The following is a 21,652-nucleotide window of genomic DNA, read 5'->3' as shown; positions in this document are numbered from 1 at the left end:
TTGCCCTCTCTTGTGTGTTTTAGGCTTGGTTTTTTTCCTTTTTGTTTTTTTAGGCTGTGATGCTCAAGTTTTTGCTTTTTTTCTGTCTCTATATATATGCAATTTTCAATATTCATATTTTTAGCACGGCTCACGTGTAGTTTGTTGTCCCAGCACGAGCGATCTACGCATCCTTGTCCATTTGTTTTTCGGTCATTTCCGTATTTGTGTTTCTTTTTTCTTAGTTTTTTGAGCGGGATTGCTAAAATACATCTAGACAAAATTTAGTGATCGCACATCTAGATGTCCAGCCGTCCGATCCAATGTGTCTTTGTTTTCGCGCTAGAGTGATCACCCGTGTCATGAACGATCGGGGCCGCGTTGTAGAGTCTGTCGGGCCGAGAGGCCTACAGCGGAGCAGGACTGTTTTCCCTTCTTTTTTTTTTATGTTAGGCTACGTTGCCTTTGTTTGTGTTTTTTAGAATACAAAGAGTGTAGCCGAGAGAATATTACATCGATACGGCAGCCTCCCTCGAGTCGTCACTCCCCTCTTGTGTTCTTCCATTTTTATTGTTTTGTTTCGAATCCAAAGGAGACGACCTGACCTGGCGGATCTGAGGCTTCGAGATGGCAGGGAATGTTGTTTCTTGGTTTTCCCCTATTTGTTTCATGCACTCTTTTTTCCATGTCATCTTTTTATATACTGCGTAAGCAAGTGTTTGCCTAGTTGTTTTTTCACACACAATATATCCTGATTTTAGTTTGTATGTAAACCCCTCGACTCTAGAATAGAGCTATTTGTAGTTTTTTTAGTCACCTTATTTGGAAGTAGTCATCACAAAAATTGATTTTTTTATAGTTGCCTAAGTTGCAAGTCAATCGTCGACTCGCAACTACGGGGCCATATATTTGTACAGGCTCAATTGTAAGTCAACCATCGACTCGCAACTAGAGGAGAGCGTATGTTTGTAGGGCCCCTAGTTGTAAGTCAACCATCGACTCGCAACTAGGGCGGACGTATGTGTGTAGGATCCTAGTTGCAAGTCAACCATCAACTCACAACTAGGACGTGTCCTACTTTTTCTGTAGTTGCCCCAGTTGCATGTCAACCATCGGACTTGCTACTAGGGGGCATATGTTTGTAGGGGCCTAGTTGCAAGTCAACCATCAACACGCAATTAGGACGCTTCGTACTTTTTTGTAGTGGCCCCAGTTGCATGTCAACCATTGACTCGCAACTAGGGGGCGTATGTTTGTAGGGGCCAAGTTGCAAGTCAACCATCGGATCGCAACTAGGACGCACTGTACTTTTTTGTAGTGACCCTAGTTGCATGTCAACCATCGACTCGCAACTAGGAGGGGCGTATGTTTATAGGGGCCCAGTTACAAGTCAACCATCAAATCGCAACTGGGACATGTCAAACTTTTTTGTAGTTACCCTGGTTAAAAGTCAACCATTGACTCGTAACTAAGGGGACATATGTTTGTAGGGGCCCAGTTGAAGTCAACCATCGACTCATAACTAGGGGGACGTATATTTGTGGGGAGCCAGTTGCCAGTGAACCATCGACTCGCGTCATACTTTTTTTACTTGCCCCAGTTGCAAGTCAACCACCAACTCGCAACTAGGATGCGTCGTACTTTTTTGTAGTGGCCCCAGTTGCATGTCAACCATTGACTCGCAACTAGGGGGCGTATGTTTGTAGGGGCCTAGTTGTAAGTCAACCATCGATTCGCAACTAGAGGGGGCATATGTTTGTAGGGCCCCTAGTTGCAAGTTAAGCATCGACTCGCAAGTAGGGCGGACGTATGTCTGTAGGAACCCAGTTGCAAGTCAACCATTGACTTGCAACTAGGATGTGTCATGTTTTTTTAGTGGCCCTAGTTGCATGTCAACCATCGACTCGCAACTAGGGGGCGTATGTTTGTAGGGGCCTAGTTGCAAGTCAACTATCGACACGTAACTAGGATGCATCGTATTTTTTTTGTAGTGACCCTAGTTGCAGGTCAACCATGGACTCGCGACTAGGAGGGGTGTATGTTTGTAGGGGGCAGTGGCAAGTGAACCATTGACTCGCAAGTCGGACGTGTCATACTTTTTTGTAGTTACCCTAGTCGCAAGTCAACTATCAACTCGCAACTAGGGGAAGGGTCGTATGTTTATAGGGGCCCAGTTGCAAGTCAACCACCGACTCGCAACTAGGATGTGTCGTAATTTTTTGTAGTGACCTAGTTGCATGTCAAACATTGACTCGCAACTAGGGGGCGTATGTCTTTATTTACTCAGATGAGTGTCAACCATCGAGTCGCAACTAGGACGCCTCGTCCTTTTTTGTAGTGGCCCTAGCTGCATGCCAACCATTGACTTACAACTATCGGGGGGTGTATGTTTGTAGGGGCTTGGTTGTAAGTCAACCATCGATTCACAACTAGGACGTGTTGTACTTTCTTGCAGTAGCCCCAGTTGTATGTCAATCATCGACACACAACTAGGGGGTGTATGTTTGTAGGGGCCCAGTTGCAAGTTCATCGCCGACTTGCAATTGGCACGCGTCATAGTTTTTTGTATTTGCCCCAGTTGCAAGTCAACGATCGACTTGCAACTAGGATGTATTGTATTTTTTTTGTAGTGGCCTTAGTTGCATGTCAACTATCGACTCGCAACTAGGGAGGGACGTATGTTTGTAGGGGCCCAGTTGCAAGTTAACCATCAACTTGCAACTAGGATGCATCGCACTTTTTTGGAGTTACCCCAGTTATAAGTCAATGATCAACTCGCAACTAGGGGGAAGGGGCGTATCTTTGTAGGGGCCCGGTTGCAAGTCAACCATCGACTCGCAACTAGGGGTCAAATTTTTGTAGGGGCCAAGTTGCCAGTCAATCATCGACTCGCAACTAGGGGGCAAATGTTTGTAGGGTCCTAGTTGCAAGTCAACCCATTGACTCGCAACTAACTCTTTGATCTCCATGTTAAATTTAACCTTTTTTATTTCTCTCCAAGACAATCATTGATACAAATTATTGGAAAGTAAAATGATTTTTTGTGCAACCATGATAGAGATTAGCATGGCTCTCTCATTGAGGACCGAAAACAAACAGCCACCCATCCATGACAAAATGTTTCTTTTTAAAAAAAATTGAAAATGCTTGTGTTTCGAAAATGTACGCAAATTTTGGAAAAAAATCATGTTCATGTTCATGGTTCTATTTTTTACACAAATTCAAAAAATGTTCGCATTTTTAAAATTTTGTTCGGAGTTTTAAAAGATGTTCATGCTTCTAAAAAATGTTCATGTTCATGCTTCTAAAAAATGTTCCGATTTAATAATAATAATAATAATATAGGTTTGCATTTTCATGAAATGTCTGAGGTTTTACAAAGTATTTAAAAATAAAAAAGGTCCGTGTTTTAAAAATACTCACTTTTCTGAAAGAAAAAAAATGTATTTTGAAGTTTCAAAAACCGGTCTCTAATTTCTCGCTGTTGATGGTTTCTTAATGTTGTCGTACCTTTTGGGACACGTAATCTACTCATGTCAACTAGTTAGTGGGGAGCGCAGGTAAGTTGTCAGGTCCCTAGTTCGATCTATGTTAACCTTAGTTTTTTTACTATTTCATTATTTTTACTGTTCGAAGGGCAAAATGGGCTAGGCCAGTTGGGGGTACCCTGTACGAAGAAAAACACAGCTGGGCACCAGGCGTGAAGGATTGTCCCATAAAAAGAAACCAGCGCGAAAGAAAAATCATCATCGGACAAAAAAACAAAAAAACAAGAGAGCTACAAACAGAACTTAGATGTGACATAGTTATGTCACATCTAGATGTGTCCTAGGTACACTCATTTATTAACCGTCAAATAGGCTTACATCATTCGCAAGAGCTTCTACGCTGAAATTAGGCAGATTCATCAGCCACATCATGGACAAAGATCCTTTCGCATTGCTAGCTAGCAAATGAGCTGCATTGTTACTTTTTTTAGAGCTTAGGACAATGAAAACGGGATATTAGAAAAACTCCAGGCTAAAAAGGTGCATTCCACATAGATAGTTGCTGCGAGGCCTATAGCTCCTTCAATCACATCTAATAACCTTGTTGAGTTCCCTACCATAATTGAACCGTCCCGGAAGGCACATGTTTCGGACATGGGGGCGTCTGCTACATACTCTATAGCACATGAACTAGCATATGTGAACCTGCCTTGGTCGTCGTGAATGGCCGCACACAAGGCACTGGACCCAGCTTCAACGGAAAATTTTGCATCAATATTCAATTTCACATAGCCTTCATGCGGTAGTCCCGTCCATGCCTCCGATCTTGCTAGTTGGTTTCGCTCCTCTTTCATAGTTAAGTAAGACCGCATCAATACCCTTAGCTGATCACACCGGAAGTTGAATAGGCTCGTTGCGAGCAATCCATCGGTGTTCCCACCACATGTACCAGCAGGCCGTGGCCACCAGTCTCTTGAAGCCAACATCGAGTAGGCATGAATACCAGACGACTTGGCCTCTAAGGATCGATTCCAGAGCGCCAGAGTCCGTGTTCTCCAACCCGCAAGATGCAGCAATAGAAGTCTAAATACCTAAGTGTTCCCATATTCCAGCAACTCTTGAGCAAAGGAAAATGTCATGCTTGATATATTTGCAGTGAATTTTGCAAACAGCAAAGACTACTCATCTGGATATGGCGATTTGCAGGACACTTTGCAAGGTAGACTTTTCTACCTCCTTTTTCATGTATTTTTCTGATCAGGAAAAAACAAAATTATGTCAGTTATCTCAAAGTTATTCTAATCTCGTACACACATAATTTTACAATTATTCATCTACTACTAGAATTTGAATTTATTTTATCGATGCGAATTGGGTCCCATGAAGCAATCTCCAGCACAAAATCTAGACCTTCGCCGGAATATGTAAGCTCCATAATTCCGCCCATAAAGGATTAACTTCCGCCAAACTGGGAGCATTCATTCTCACCAACTTCCTCCCATGTTGGTACTCCCAGTCAGTATAATAAGCGAATCTAACATGCTAGTCTTTGAATAATTCAAAGCAATGAAATCATCCATGTACCCCACTGTAAAAGGAATATTTAAATTTCTAGTTTCGTCAATTGGCAGGAACAAACTCCTCACAAGCTCCAGGTCCCATTGCCTTGAATCTAGGTTGATCAATTCCGATACAGTTGTCAAGAAAATGTTACCCCTTGTTGTAAGCACTTTTCTAGATGGACTGTTTGGGATCCATGAATAATTCCATATGTTTATGTCATTTACATCACCTACTCTCCAAATATAACCTTTCTTAAAGCACTGATGGCCGCATGGATACTCTGTTACTTGTACGAAGAACCTTTTTAATTCTACATTTAAAAGGTCACCTCAGGGGAAGTACCTTGCCTTCTGGAACAAAGCGATTTTGGTCCAGACAACGGCCTCTGTACCTGCTTGACTAACAGAAACAACAAAAACAAGTATGATGATATTGGATCTTTGTGAGGCAAGCCCTTGTAGGGCTAAAATTTTCAGTTTCATCATCATTTACCCGGACTTGATAACTAACAGAGGTTACACAAGCCATGATCAATCTGACCCAACTTGGATCAAAGCCAGTCTGTCATGAAGAAATTCCACTCAACTTTGTCATATGCCTTATGCATATCAAACTTAATGGCACAAAGGCTCTTCCTCCCGCTCCTTCTCTTGTTTATTGTATGATAAGATTTGTACGCCACAAGCACATTATCCGTGATCAGACGTCCTAGGACAAAGGCACGTTGGTTCGAAGATATAATCTCGGGGAGGATGATCTTGAGTATCCTTGCCAACACTTAAGAGATAACTTTGTAAACGACATTACACAAGCTAATGGGCGAAATTGGGTTACCTCCTCAGGGTTGTCCACCTTGGGATCAATATGATGATGGTGTCATTCCACTCTGCTAGAATATGCCTTGAATTCGGTGCAAACAGAACCTCATCCGTAAGAAAATGGCGTGCAAGCCATTCGGGTCGTGAGCCTTTAAATCTCCGATGCTAAGGAGCACCTTCTGACCTCCTCTCTAGTGTATGGGGAACATAAAGCCTCATTCATATCTTAAGTAACACACGGTTTAACTTTCCCAATTACGTCATTATTACTGCCAATTGACTCACTGGTGAACAAGTGTTGAAAGTACGAATGAATACAAGTTTTGAGAACCTTTGAATCTTCTATCCGGTTACCATTCCCATCTCACAGTTTCTTAATGAAATTAATTTTCCGTCTCATTGATGCAAAGCTTTGGAAGAAAGCATATGCATGAACCCTCTGGAGGTATATATTTAATTTCCCCTTTCTCATTGATCCGCTCAATCCGGACTTGTGACTCCTGCTGCTTTATAGTCACCATTCGATCAAGGTCCCGCAATAACCTTATAGAGTTCCATCACGTAATTAGCGTTGTGGATCCTTTAGAACGTTCATGTCCCATGCGTGCAAGGCTGCATGGACTTCCTTCACGCGTTGGGCCAGAGTACCTGGGTCAAACAAAGGCACACTCAAGCCTGTCCAACAACATCATCAACTGATTGCTCCACCAGCCAACGAGCTTCAATTTTTTTCATATCGACTGAGCAACACATTGGTCTGCCAAATATTCTGTGTCAATGACGATTGCTTTATGGTCCGATTTGAAGAAATTTCATTTGTGACACTCGCCAACGAGAATAAATTGCTCCATCTCTGATCACAAACTATCGGGTCTAATATCTCTCTGATTCTCCCTCTCTCCCAAGTGAAAGTCTCCTACGAAACCCAGGTCAAAAAGGTTGCATTCATCAAGAGCCCCGATAGGCTTACACCTATGAGGCCTAGTGTTGGTGAACGCGGTAATTTCAAAAAAATTCCTATGCACACGCAAGATCATGGTGATGCATAGCAACGAGAGGGGAGAGTATTGTCTACATACCCTCGTAGATCGTAAGCGGAAGCGTTATGACAACGTGGTTGATCTAGTCGTATGTCTTCACGATCGACGATCCTAGTACCGAAAGTACGGCACCTCCGCGATCTGCACACGTTCGGCTCAGTGACGTCCCACGAACTCACGATCCAGCAGAGTGTCGAGGGAGAGCTTCGTTAGCACGACGGCGTGATGACGGCGATGATGATGCTACCGAAACAAGGCTTCGCCTAAGCACCGCTACGATATGACCGAGATAGATTATGGTGAAGGGGGGCACCGCACACGGCTAAGAGATCAATGATCAACTTGTGTGTCTATGGGGTGTCCCCTGGCCATGTATATAAAGGATGGAGGGAGGAGGAGGCCGGCCTTCATAGGGCGTGCCCAAAGTGTGGAGTCCTAGTAGGATTCCACCTCCTACATGGAATAGGAAAAAGGGAAGGGAGAAGGAGAAGGAAGGAAGGGGGCGCCCCCTTTCTCTAGTCTAATTCGGACCAGTCCATGGGGAAGGGGCGCGACCACCCTTGAGGCCTTTCTCTCCTTTCCCGTATGGCCTATTAAGGCCCAATACGAATTCCCGTAACTCTCCGGTACTCCGAAAATTACCCGAATTACTCGGAACCTTTCTGATGTCTGAATATAGCCTTCCAATATATCGATCTTTACGTCTCGACCATTTCGAGACTCCTCGTCATGTCCCTGATCTCATCCGGGACTCCGAACAAACTTCGGTCATCAAATCACATAACTCATAATACAAATCGTCATAGAACGTTAAGCGTGTGGACCCTGCGGGTTCAAGAACTATGTAGACATGACCGAGACACATCTCCGGTCAATAACCAATAGCAGAACCTGGATGCTCATATTGGCTCCTACATATTCTACGAAGATATTTATCGGTCAAACCGCATAACAACATACGTTGTTCCCTTTGTCATCGGTATGCTACTTGCCCGAGATTCGATCGTCGGTATCTCAATACCTAGTTCAATCTCGTTACCAGCAAGTCTCTTCACTCGTTCCGTAATGCAACATCCCATAACTAACTCATTAGTAACATTGCTTGCAAGGCTTATAGTGATGTGCATTACCGAGAGGGCCCAGAGATACCTCTTCGATATACGGAGTGACAAATCCTAATCTCGATCTATGCCAACTCAACAAACACCATCATATATACCTGTAGAGCATCTTTATAATCACCGAGTTACGTTGTGACATTTGATAGCACACAAGGTGTTCCTCCGGTATTCGGGAGTTGCATAATCTCATAGTCAGAGGAACATGTATAAGTTATGAAGAAAGCAGTAGCAATAAAACTGAACGATCATTATGCTAAGCTAACGGATGGGTCTTGTCCATCACATCATTCTCTAATGATGTGATCCCGTTCATCAAATGACAACACATGTCCATGGCTAGGAAACTTAACCATCTTTGATTAATGAGCTAGTTAAGTAGAGGCATACTAGGGACACTCTGTTTGTCTATGTATTCACACATGTACTAAGTTTTCGGTTAATACAATTCTAGCATGAATAATAAACATTTATCATGATATAAGGAAATATAAATAACAACTTTATTATTGCCTCTAGGGCATATTTCCTTCAGTCTCCCACTTGCACCAGAGTCAATAATCTAGTTCACATCGTCATGTGATTTAACACCAATAGTTCACATCTTTATGTGATTAGTTCACTCCATGTGACTAACACTCAAAGGGTTTACTAGAGTCAATAATATAGTTCACATCGCTATGTGATTAACACCCAAAGAGTGATCATGTTTTGCTTGTTGGGGATTGTAGCAGAAATTTAAAATTTTCTACGCATCACCAAGATCAATCTATGGAGTCATCTAGCAACGAGAGGGAGAGGAGTGCATCTACATACCCTTTTAGATCGCGAGCGGAAGCGTTCAAGAGAACGGGGTTGATGGAGTCGTACTCGACGTGATCCAAATCACCGATGATCCTAGCGCCGAACGGACGGCACCTCCGCGTTCAACACACATACGGAGCGGAGACGTCTCCCGCGCCTTGATCCAGCAAGGAGGAGGGAGAGGTTGAGGAAGAGAGCTCCAACAGTAGCACGACGGCGTGGTGGTGGTGGAGCGGCAGTACTCCGGCAGGGCTTCGCCAAGCTCTTAACGGAGGAGGAGAGGTGTTGGGGAGGGGAGGGGCTGCGCCTTTGATGTGGTGTGCAGCCCTCCCCTTGCCCCTCTATTTATAGGGGAAGGAGGAAGGGGGCCGGACCCCTCTAGATGAGATCTAGAGGGGGGCGGCGGCCAAGGGGTGGCTTGCCCCCCAAGCAAGAGGGGCGCCCCCTCTAGGGTTTCCCCCCCAACCCTAGGCGCATGGGCCCAAGGGGGGATGCACCCAACCCACTTGGGGCTGGTTCCCTTTCCTCTATGGCCCATGAGGCCCTCCGAGAGAGGTGGCCCCTCCCGGTGGACCCCCGGAACCCCTCCGGTGGCCCCGGTACAATACCGATATGCCCCCGAACCTTTCCGGTGACCGTATGACAACTTCCTATATATAAATCTTCACCTCCGGACCATTCAGGAACTCCTCGTGACGTCCGGGATCTCATCTGGGACTCCGAACAACATTCGGTAATCACATACAAGTCTTCCTAATAACCCTAGCGTCACCGAACCTTAAGTGTGTAGACCCTACGGGTTCGGGAACCATGCAGACATGACCGAGACAACTCTCTGGCCAATAACCAACAGCGGGATCTGGATACCCATGTTGGCTCCCACATGTTCCACGATGATCTCATCGGATGAACCACGATGTCGAGGATTCAAGCAATCCTGTATACAATTCCCTTTGTCAATCGGTACGTTACTTCCCCGAGATTCGATCATCGGTATCCCAATACCTCATTCAATCTCGTTACCGGCAAGTCACTTTACTCATTCCGTAACACATCATCCCATGACCAACCCTTAGTCACATTGAGCTCCTTACGATGATGTCTTAACGAGTGGGCCAGAGATACCTCTCCGTCATACGGAGTGACAAATCCCAGTCTCGATTCGTGCCAACCCAACAGACACTTTCGGAGATACCCGTAGTGCACCTTTATAGTCACCCAGTTACGTTGTGAAGTTTGGCACACCCAAAGTATTCCTACAGTATCCGGGAGTTGCACAATCTCATGGTCTAAGGAAAAGATACTTGACATTAGAAAAGCTTTAGCAGACGAACTACACGATCTTGCACTATGCTTAGGATTGGGTCTTGTCCATCACATCATTCCCCTAATGATGTGATCCCGTTATCAATGACATCCAATGTCCATGGTCAGGAAACCGTAACCATCTATTGATCAACGAGCTAGTAAACTAGAGGCTCACTAGGGACATGTTGTGGTCTATGTATTCACACATGTATTACGATTTCCGGATAACACAATGAAAGTGCAACTATCCCTAGGTGGTTTTGGTAATTCCTAACAACATACAGCTCATTGAGCTAATGTTATTCCAAGATTAATATTTCAGGAAAAGCTCAATGAATGGCATGGCATGGATGAGGAAAGTGGACCCCTCAAAATATTAAGGACAAAAAGATTGGCTCAAGCTCAAAGCTCAAGACTCTACATTTTATATTTTAGTGATCCAAGATCACATTGAGTCTATAGGAAAAGCCAATACTATCAAGGAGGGATGAGGTGTTGTTTAATGAGGTTCTTGCTTCATAGTGCTTAGTGATATGCTCCAAAACCCTCAACTACCTTCCCACATCCACATATGACCTAAACCAAGAGTCAAACTCGGCCCCACCGATTCTCTCTATCCGGCACCACCAAGTTTCAAATGTCATAGCCACTGCCACAAACCCTAGGCAAATCCGTCTCACCGATAGGGATCTCGGTCACATCGAGATGGGGTTGTAATCTCTCTGTTTCCCTTCGTAACGTTTCGGTCCTACCGAGATGAGCGATCGGTCCCACCGAGATTGCAATGTAAACTCTCTGTTTCTCTTTTGTAACATTTCGGTCCCACCGAAATGAGCGATCGGTCCCACCGAGTTTACCTGACCAACTCTCTGGTTAGCTTATTATCAAAATCGGTCCCACCGAGTTTGTGTAATCGGTCACACCGAGATTACATTATGCCCTAACCCTAACCATATCGGTCCTACCGAGTTGCATCTCAGTCCCACCGAAAATCCTAACGGTCACTAGGTTTGCTGAATCGGTCTGACCGAGTTTCTTAATTCGGTCTCACCGAGATTGGTAAATTGTGTGTAACGGTTAGTTTTTGTGTGGAGGCTATATATACCCCTCCACCCACTCTTCATTCGTGGAGAGAGCCATCAGAACATACCTACACTTCCAATACACATTTTCTGAGAATGAACCACCTACTCATGTGTTGAGGCCAAGATATTCCATTCCCACCATATGAATCTTGATCTCTAGCCTTCCCCAGGTTGCTTTCCACTCAAATCTTCTTTCCACCAAATCCATATCCTGTGAGAGAGAGTTGAGTATTGGGGAGACTATCATTTGAAGCACAAGAGCAAGGAGTTCATCATCAACACACCATTTGTTACTTCTTGGAGAGTGGTGTCTCCTAGATTGGCTAGGTGTCACTTGGGAGCCTCCGACAAAGATTGTGGAGTTGAACCAAGGAGTTTGTAAGGGCAAGGAGATCGCCTACTTCGTGAAGATCTACCGCTAGTGAGGCAAGTCCTTCGTGGGCGATGGCCATGATGGGATAGATAAGGTTGCTTCTTCGTGGATCCTTCGTGGGTGGAGCCCTTCGTGGACTCGCGCAACCGTTACCCTTCGTGGGTTGAAGTCTCCATCAACGTGGATGTACGATAGCACCACCTATCGGAACCACGACAAAAACATCCGTGTCTCCAATTGCGTTTGAATTCTCCAAACCCTTCCCTTTACATTCTTGCAAGTTGCATGCTTTATTTTCCACTGCTCATAGACTCTTTGCATGCTTGCTTGAATTGTGTTATAATTGCTTGACTTGTGCTAAGATAGCTAAAATCCGCCAAAGACTAAAATTGGGAAAAGGATAGATTTTTATTTGGTCAAATAGTCTAATCACCCCCCTCTAGACATACTTTCGATCCTATAAGTGGTATCAGAGCTTTGGTCTCCATTTGCTTTGAGTTTCATAGCTTTCGGTGGTCATAGCCTTGGTTTCACAACCTAGGAGAGTATGACGTCTAGCGAGGGAAATTATCACCGTAGAGGTCCTTACTTTGATGGTACTAATTTTGCTAGTTGGAAGCATAAGATGAAAATGCATATTCTTGGACATAACCCCGCCGTTTGGGCTATTGTGTGTGTTGGCTTGCAAGGTGAATTCTTTGATGGGAGAGAACCGAATCGTGAAGTTACCGCGGATGAGTTGAAGATGCTATAGTACAATGCTCAAGCTTGTGATATCCTCTTCAACGGATTGTGCCCCAAAGAATTCAACAAAATCAGCCGTCTTGAGAATGCAAAGGAAATTTGGGATACTTTGATTGACATGCATGAAGGTACCGACTCCGTCAAGGAATCCAAGTTGGATGTGCTTCAAGGTTAACTTGACAAGTTCAAAATGAAGGATGGTGAAGGTGTCACTGAAATGTACTCTAGTCTTGCTCTTGTCACAAATGAGATTGCCGGCTTAGGAGGTGAAGAGATGATCGACAAATTCATCATCAAGAAGATCCTAAGAGCCTTGGATGGAAAATACTATACCGTATGCACATTGATCCAAATGATGCCAAATTACAAAGATCTCAAGCCAACGGAAGTCATTGGAAGAATTGTTGCTCATGAGATGTCACTCAAGGATAAGGAGGAGCTCCATAACAAGTCAAGTGGTGCTTACAAAGCCTCATGTGAAGCTCCCACATCATCAAGTGAGAAACAAACCTTCAATGAAGAATTGAGCCTAATGGTGAAGAACTTCAACAAGTTCTACAAGAGTAGAAGCAAGGAGAGAAGTTCCAAGTCAAGGTCCTACAATGACAAAAGATCTTCTAGTCGAGAGCGAAACTACTACAATTGTGGAAGACCCGGACACTACTCCAATGAGTGTACGGCTCCCCACAAGAGAAGAGAAGATTCTCCCAAAAGAAGAAGTAGAAGAGAAGAATCACCATCAAGGGAGAGAAGGAGTAGGGATGATCGATATGAACGAAGACACCCTCGGAGAAGCAAGGATTCGGAAAGGAAGGACAAGTCATCAAGGAGATACACAAAATGAAGACATCAAGCTCATGTTGGTGAATGGGTATCCGGCTCCGACTCCGACAATGACTCCGAGAGAAGCTATCACTCCGACTCCGAATATACTCAAGATGAAGGTGTTGCCGGACTAGCACTTGTGTCAACCAACTCCTACCACATATTTGATTCACCAAATGAAGGAATTGGAAGATGCTTCATGGCCAAAGGTCCAAAGGTATCACACCCCGAGTATGTTGATTTCAATAGTGATGAAGATGACTTGTTAGGTGATGATGAGTTACTTGTTGACAACTATAGTGATGAATACTATGATGAAACGAATGACAATGATAAGGAGAAGATTGAGTCTCTAACTAAAGAACTAAACACTCTTAAGTTAGCTCATGAAACTATCTTAGGAGATCATCGAGAACTTTTAAGGACTCATGAGAAATTACGTTTTGAAAAGCTCAACCTTGAGCAAGAGCATGAGTTCTTAAAGGCAATCAATGATGATCTTCACAAGAAAAGTTCTTCTTACATTGCCAAGTGTTTACTCTTATCCACTTACATGCCTCAAGTCAAGCCTAGTAACAAGAACAAGAAAGATTCTTCCTCTAGTAGTAACAATAATCATGCTAAATCCAATGTTGTTGCTTCTAGTAGTTCTCTTGATTCCACTAATGATTCTCTTAGCCAAGTTACACTTGAGCAAGAAAATAGCTTATTGAAGGGAATTATAGAGAAAGGTGTTTACAAGAGCCTTGCCGGGAGTAAGCAATTCGAGGAAATTGTACGCAAGCAAGGAAGGCATCAGAAGAATCAAGATATTGGTTTTGAATGAAAGTTCAACGCCAATGGAGTTGAGTGGGAAGAAGATCAATACCCCAAGACGAAGTTTGTTCCTCAACAAGAGAAGTATGATCCTACTTCATCCAAAGGGACACAAGCTCAAGATGATCTTCCACCACAAGACCACAAGCAAAAAGGCAAGGACAAGCTTCAAGAGGAAATTGATGCATTTGAAGAAGCTCCTAAGGCCTTGGTCAAGTGGGTTCCCAAGACTACATCAAGTTCCACTTCATCAAGCACAACTACAACTCTGAGGATTCCCATCAAGATGGTGTGGATCCCGAAGAAGAAGAACTAGAGAGTTTTTGAGGGTGACTCCGCCAATATACTTCACTCTTATCATTTTGGCAAGAACAAGTGCAATCAACTTCCACATCTTGCACTAGTTCAAGGAGTCACAAACCCTCTTGTTGGTAAGAAAAGGGACAAGGTAACCTAAAGCTTTCATAGACATCATCTTGTGTGCATCACTCTATGTCTATGGATACCCTTGTTTGTTCCTTGTGGGACTAACCCGTGTAGGTATTGAAAGTGCAACTCACTCCAAAGGATAACTCCAAATGATCTACATCAACATAGAGCATCCACATCTTCAACACCTACATGAAGTCATCATCGACAAAACCCAAGGTTAGTTCATCCCTCTCAGGGGGGATCTCACATCTAGGGGGAGCTTTACTCTAACAATTGAGTTAAAGCAACTTTGATGGTGTGAACACAACAACACTTTATGTAAAAGTGGTAACCCCACTTGTGCTTAAACGATGAGTATGACCTATGATCAAATGTTCTCATTTGACTCCTAAGTCAATATACTCATATATAGATGATCTTGTCATCGCCAATTGCTTGATAGATGCTAGAATTGTTTGTGCATGCTTTGCCACATATTTCATTTGCCATTTTATTGTGTGAGCATGTTGGTTGCATAATTTACTCATTTGAGGACATCCACTTGTTGTTTTGATTGATTGGTTTCCTTTTCTTTTGGCCAAGTGGATGGAAAAGAATGCCTAAGAACCTTCTCTAGCTATCTATGCTTTTCTCGTCTCAAACTCTATTCATGCTGCATCACAAAATTTGATCAAGTCAAATTTGAACCACTCTGTGTGAGGAGCACTCGGAGTCCCCGATTCGTCATAGACTTAAACTTCCAAAACTTCTTTGTGCGTTTCGGTCTGACCGATTCACCCATTTCGGTCATACCGAGATCACTAAGTCGATCTAGGTTTTCAACCTCAGTGCAACCGATTCGAACTTTTCGGTCACACCGAGTTTCAGTAACTGCTTGCAGTTATGAATCTCGGTGCCACCGAGTTGTTCCACTCGGTCACACCGACAGGTTCGGGCTATATATATCCATGGGTCAAATTTTGGAAAACTTTCTGAACCTCCTCGATCCGCGCTTAGCCCGCTCTGCCTCCAGGGTCTCCGGATCGTCCTCCTCGTCGCCAGCCACCTCCTGTCGCTGGTCTCCGCCGCCGTCAACAGGAATCATCCCCGCCATTGCCGCCGTAGCGAGTTCATCGCCGAACTAGGGTATGAACTCGATCACTGTGCTATCCCTATCTGATTCCTAGCACATTGTGTTTGCCATGTATCTTGCCACGATTGAGATCATTCTTATCGAATCAAAACACTCCGTAGTTTAGTCGTGAATTGAAAATTTAGGGTTAGGTTTCCGCCGAAACCATCTCGGACCCACCGAGTTGTGGAACTCGGTACCACCGATTTGGCTCAGGCCATTGCACATGTGATTCTCGGTCTGACCGAGAATTGCAAATTGGTGTGACCGAGTTCAGGACTTTGTGAAACCCTAGCAGTCTCGGTGCCACCAAACTGTGACTCGGTCTGACCGAGTTCACTAGTTTAGGTTCCAACAGCTGCTTCGGTATCACCGAGTTTACAGATCGGTTGATCCGAAATGCTTTCTGTGGAGAACTAAAACTAAGTTGTTGACTCATTCTTTTGCAAAAACCTCTGCATTTTGTGATGCTTATCCACTCTATCTCATCTATATCTATTCACAGGGTCTGCTATTAGTGTTTGCAATATGTCTGATCAGAGTGACAACCAGAACAAGTTAGAGGAGCAGGTTCACTTAAGTGAGGGCACTAGTCCCTCTAGCAGCTCAGATGATGGCAGCAGGAGCACCCCAAGCAACTTACCCAAAGCTGCCACCAGGGCCAGCAAGAAAAGAACTTCAGAGTCAGAGGATGAGGACTATGTGGCTGAGGAAGAAGAAACCACCTCAAAGAGAAAAGTCCCGAAGAAGGAATATGGCACAGCTGCTGCCACCAAGCCAGGCATGAAGCAAAAGGTTCCTGCCAAGAGAATTCCAATGTCTAAGGCCAGAGCATCTACTCAAGAGACTTTGGGATCTGCACCCAAAGAGCAGGTTGTGGCAGAGAAGAAGAGGAAAGAGAGGGTCAAGAAGACCACTGCCAGAGTGCTTGGGAGATCCTCAATCATGAGAGATTCTGAAGAGGAAGAGGAAGAAGATGCTGCACTAGCACCCAAAGCTCAGAAGCTTATGGGTGATGCCATCAGGGCAGGGGCTGTTCCATCTAAGCCTAAGACTGCTCCAAAGGCTGCAGCTGCAGCTCTAAAGCCAAAACCAAAGAGGAGCACCAGGAACATCCCTGCTGAGGAGAAGAACAAGGCCCCAGTGCCTGAAGCTGAAATGGAAGAAGAAGATGATGAGTCACATGTATTGAGGAAGCTGAAGCCAAAAATTCCAGATCACAATGATGCTCATACAGTAGCTGAGAACATGAAGATAAGGAAGGACTCAGGTCTAAGGCTATGGAGAGATTCTGATCCATATGCCACCAGGAGAAGGACTGCTTGTTGGGGAACGTTGCAGAAAACAAAAAATTTCCTACGGTTTCACCAAGATCCATCTATGAGTTCATCTAGCAACGAGTGATCGGATTGCATCTACATACCTTTGTAGATCACGCGCGGAAGCGTTCAAAGAACGGGGATGAGGAAGTCGTACTCGACGTGATCCAAATCACCGGAGATCCTAGCGCCGAACGGATGACACCTCCGTGTTCAACACACGTACGGTCAGCATGACGTCTCCTGCTTCTTGATCCAGCAAGGGGGGGGGGGAGGAGAGGTTGATGAAGATCCAGCAGCACGACGGCGTGGTGGTGGATGTAGCAGTCACCGCAGCTGGGCTTCGCCGTTCTACTACGAGAGGGAGAGGTGTAGGAGGGGAGAGGGAGGCGCCAAGAGTCAAGGGTGCGGCTGCCCCTCCCTCCCCCCCTTTATATAGGCTCCCCAAGGGGGGGCGCCGGCCCTAGGAGATGGGATCTCCTAGGGGGGGCGGCGGCCAAGGGTGGAGTGGCCCCCAAGGCAAGTGGGGCGCCCCCCACCCTAGGGTTTCCAACCCTAGGCGCAGGGGGTGGGCCAAGGGGGGCGCACCAGCCCACTATGGGCTGGTTCCCCTCCCCACTTCAGCCCATGGGGCCCTCCAGGATGGGTGGTCCCACCCGGTGGACCCCCGGGACCCATCCGGTGGTCTCGGTACAATACCGGTGACCCCCGAAACTCTCACGATGGCCGAAACTGCACTTCCTATATATAATTCTTCACCTCCGGACCATTCCGGAACTCCTTGTGACGTTCGAGATCTCATCCGGGACTCCGAACAACTTTCGGGTTACTGCATATTCATATCTCTACAACCCTAGCATCACCGAACCTTAAGTGTGTAGACCCTACGGGTTCGGGAGACATGTAGACATGACCGAGATGGCTCTCCGGTCAATAACCAATAGCGGGATCTGGATACCCATGTTGGATCCCACATGCTCCTCGATGATCTCATCGGATGAACCACGATGTCGAGGATTCAAGCAACCCCGTATACAATTCCCTTTGTCAATCGGTACGTTACTTGCCCGAGGTTCGATCGTCGGTATCCCAATACCTCGTTCAATCTCGTTACCGGCAAGTCACTTTACCCGTACCGTAATGCATGATCCCGTGACCAGACACTTGGTCACTTTGAGCTCATTATGATGATGCATTACCGAGTGGGCCCAGAGATACCTCTCCGTCATACAGAGTGACAAATCCCAGTCTTGATCCGCGTCAACCCAAGAGACACTTTTGGAGATACCCGTAGTATACCTTTATAGTCACCCAGTTACGTTGTGACGTTTGGTATACCCAAAGCACTCCTACGGTATCCAGGAGTTACACGATCTCATGGTCTAAGGAAAAGATACTTGACATTGGAAAAACTCTAGCAAACGAACTATACGATCTTGTGCTATGTTTAGGATTGGGTCTTTTCCATCACATCATTCTCCTAATGATGTGATCTCGTTATCAATGACATCCAATGTCCATAGTCAGGAAACCATGACTATCTATTGATCAACGAGCTAGTCAACTAGAGGCTTACTAGGGACATGTTGGTGTCTATGTATTCACACATGTATTACGATTTCCGGATAACACAATTATAGCATGAATAAAAGACAATTATCAAGAACAAGGAAATATAATAATAATCCTTTTATTATTGCCTCTAGGGCATATTTCCAACAGTCTCCCACTTGCACTAAAGTCAATAATCTAGTTACATTGTGATGAGTCGAACACCCATGGAATTCTGGTGTTGATCATGTTTTGCTCTAGGGAGAGGTTTAGTCAACGGATCTGCTAAATTCAGGTCCGTATGTACTTTAAAAATATATATGTCTCCATCTTGAACATTTTCACGAATGGAGTTGAAGCGACGCTTGATGTGCCTGGTCTTCTTGTGAAACCTGGGCTCCTTGGCAAGTGCAATAGCTCCAGTGTTGTCACAGAAGAGCTTGATCGGCCCCGACGCATTGGGTATGACTCCTAGGTCGGTGATGAACTCCTTCACCCAGATTGCTTCATGTGCTGCCTCCGAGGCCGCCATGTACTCCGCTTCACATGTAGATCCCGCCACGACGCTCTGCTTGCAACTGCACCAGCTTACTGCCCCACCATTCAAAATATACACGTATCCGGTTTGTGACTTAGAGTCATCCAGATCTGTGTCAAAGCTAGCATCGACGTAAGCCTTTACGACGAGCTCTTCGTCACCTCCATAAACGAGAAACATTTCCTTAGTCCTTTTCAGGTACTTCAGGATATTCTTGACCGCTGTCCAGTGTTCCTTGCCGGGATTACTTTGGTACCTACCTACCAAACTTACGACAAGGTTTACATCAGGTCTGGTACACAGCATGGCATACATAATAGACCCTATGGCTGAGGCATAGGGGATGACACTCATCTCTTCTATATCTTCTGCCGTGGTCGGACATTGAGCTGAGCTCAATTTCACACCTTGCAACACAGGCAAGAACCCCTTCTTAGACTGATCCATATTGAACTTCTTCAATATCTTATCAAGGTATGTGCTTTGTGAAAGACCTATGAGGCGTCTTGATCTATCTCTATAGATCTTGATGCCTAATATATAAGCAGCTTCTCCAAGGTCCTTCATTGAAAAACTCTTATTCAAGTAGGCCTTAATGCCGTAAAAAAGTTCTATATCATTTCCCATCAAAAGTATGTCATCTACATATAATATGAGAAATGCTACAGAGCTCCCACTCACTTTCTTGTAAACGCAGGCTTCTCCATAAGTCTGCATAAACCCAAACGCTTTGATCATCTCATCAAAGCGAATGTTCCAACTCCGAGATGCTTGCACCAGCCCGTAAATCGAGCGTTGGAGCTTGCACACCTTGTCAGCATTCTTAGGATCGACAAAACATTCCGGCTGCATCATATACAATTCTTCCTTAAGGAAACCATTAAGGAATGCCGTTTTGACGTCCATTTGCCATATCTCATAATCATAGTATGCGACAATTGCTAACATGATTCGGACGGACTTCAGCTTCGCTACGGGAGAGAAAGTCTCATCGTAGTCAACCCCTTGAACTTGCAGATAACCCTTAGCGACAAGTCGAGCTTTATAGATGGTAACATTACCATCCGCGTCCGTCTTCTTCTTAAAGATCCATTTGTTTTCTATCGCTCGCCGATCATCGGGCAAGTCCGTCAAAGTCCATACTTTGTTTTCATACATGGATCCTATCTCGGTTTGCATGGCTTCAAGCCATTTGTTGGAATCTGGGCCCGCCATCGCTTCTTCATAGTTCGAAGGTTCACCGTTGTCTAACAACATGATTTCCAAGACAGGTTTGCCGTACCACTCTGGTGCGGAACGTGTCCTTGTGGACCTACGAAGTTCAGTAGCAACTTGATCTGAAGTTTCATGATCATCATCATTAACTTCCTCTCTAGTCGGTGCAGGCACCTCAGGAACATTTTCTTGAGTTGCACCACTTTCCGGTTCAAGAGGTAATACTTCATCAAGTTCTACTTTCCTCCCACTTACTTCTTTCGAGAGAAACTATTTCTCTAGAAAGGATCCATTCTTGGCAACAAAGATCTTGCCTTCGGATCTAAGGTAGAAGGTATACCAAATAGTTTCTTTAGGGTATCCTGTGAAGACGCATTTTTCCGACTTGGGTTTGAGCTTTTCAGGTTGAAGTTTCTTGACATAAGCATCGCATCCCCAAACTTGTAGAAACGGCAGCTTAGGTTTCTTCCCAAATCATAATTCATACGGTGTCGTCTCAACGGATTTCGACGGAGCCCTATTTAAAGTGAATGCGGCAGTCTCTAAAGCATAGCCCCAAAATGATAGCGGTAAATCGGTAAGAGACATCATAGATCACACCATATCTAATAGAGTGCGATTACGACGTTCGGACACACCATTACGCTGAGGTGTTTCAGGCGGCGTGAGTTGTGAAACTATTCCACATTTTCTTAAGTGTGTGCCAAATTCGTGACTCAAGTATTCTCCTCCATGATCTGATCGTAGGAACTTGATTTTCCTGTCACGTTGATTCTCAACCTCACTCTGAAATTCCTTGAACCTTTCAAAGGTCTCAGACTTGTGTTTCATTAAGTAGACATACCCATATCTACTCAAGTCATCAGTGAGGGTGAGAACATAACGATAACCACCGCGAGCCTCAACACTCATTGGACCATACACATCAGTATGTATGATTTCCAATAAGTTGGTTGCTCGCTCCATTGTTCCTGAGAACGGAGTCTTGGTCATTTTACCCATGAGGCATGGTTCGCATGTGTCAAATGATTCGTAATCAAGAGACTCTAAAAGTCCATCTGCATGGAGCTTCTTCATGCGTTTGACACCTATGTGACCAAGGCGGCAGTGCCACAAGTATGTGGGACTATCATTATCAACCTTACATCTTTTGGTACTCACACTATGAATATGTGTAGCATTACGCTCGAGATTCATTAAGAATAAACCATTCACCACCGGAGCATGACCATAAAACATATCTCTCATATAAATAGAACAACCATTATTCTCGGATTTAAATAAGTAGCCATCTCGTATTAAACGAGATCCTGATACAATGTTCATGCTCAAACTTGGCACTAAATAACAATTATTGAGGTTCAAAACTAATCCCGTAGGTAAATGTAGAGGTAGCGTGCCGACCGCGATCACATCGACCTTGGAACCATTCCCGACGCGCATCGTCACCTCATCCTTCGCCAGTCTCCGCTTATTCCGCAGCTCCTGCTTTGAGTTACAAATGTGAGCAACTACACCGGTATCA

The sequence above is a fragment of the Triticum dicoccoides genome, chromosome 6A (genome assembly GCF_002162155.2).
Source record: "Triticum dicoccoides isolate Atlit2015 ecotype Zavitan chromosome 6A, WEW_v2.0, whole genome shotgun sequence".
Classification (NCBI taxonomy): Eukaryota; Viridiplantae; Streptophyta; class Magnoliopsida; order Poales; family Poaceae; genus Triticum; species Triticum dicoccoides.
This window is presented reverse-complemented; position numbering follows the sequence as displayed.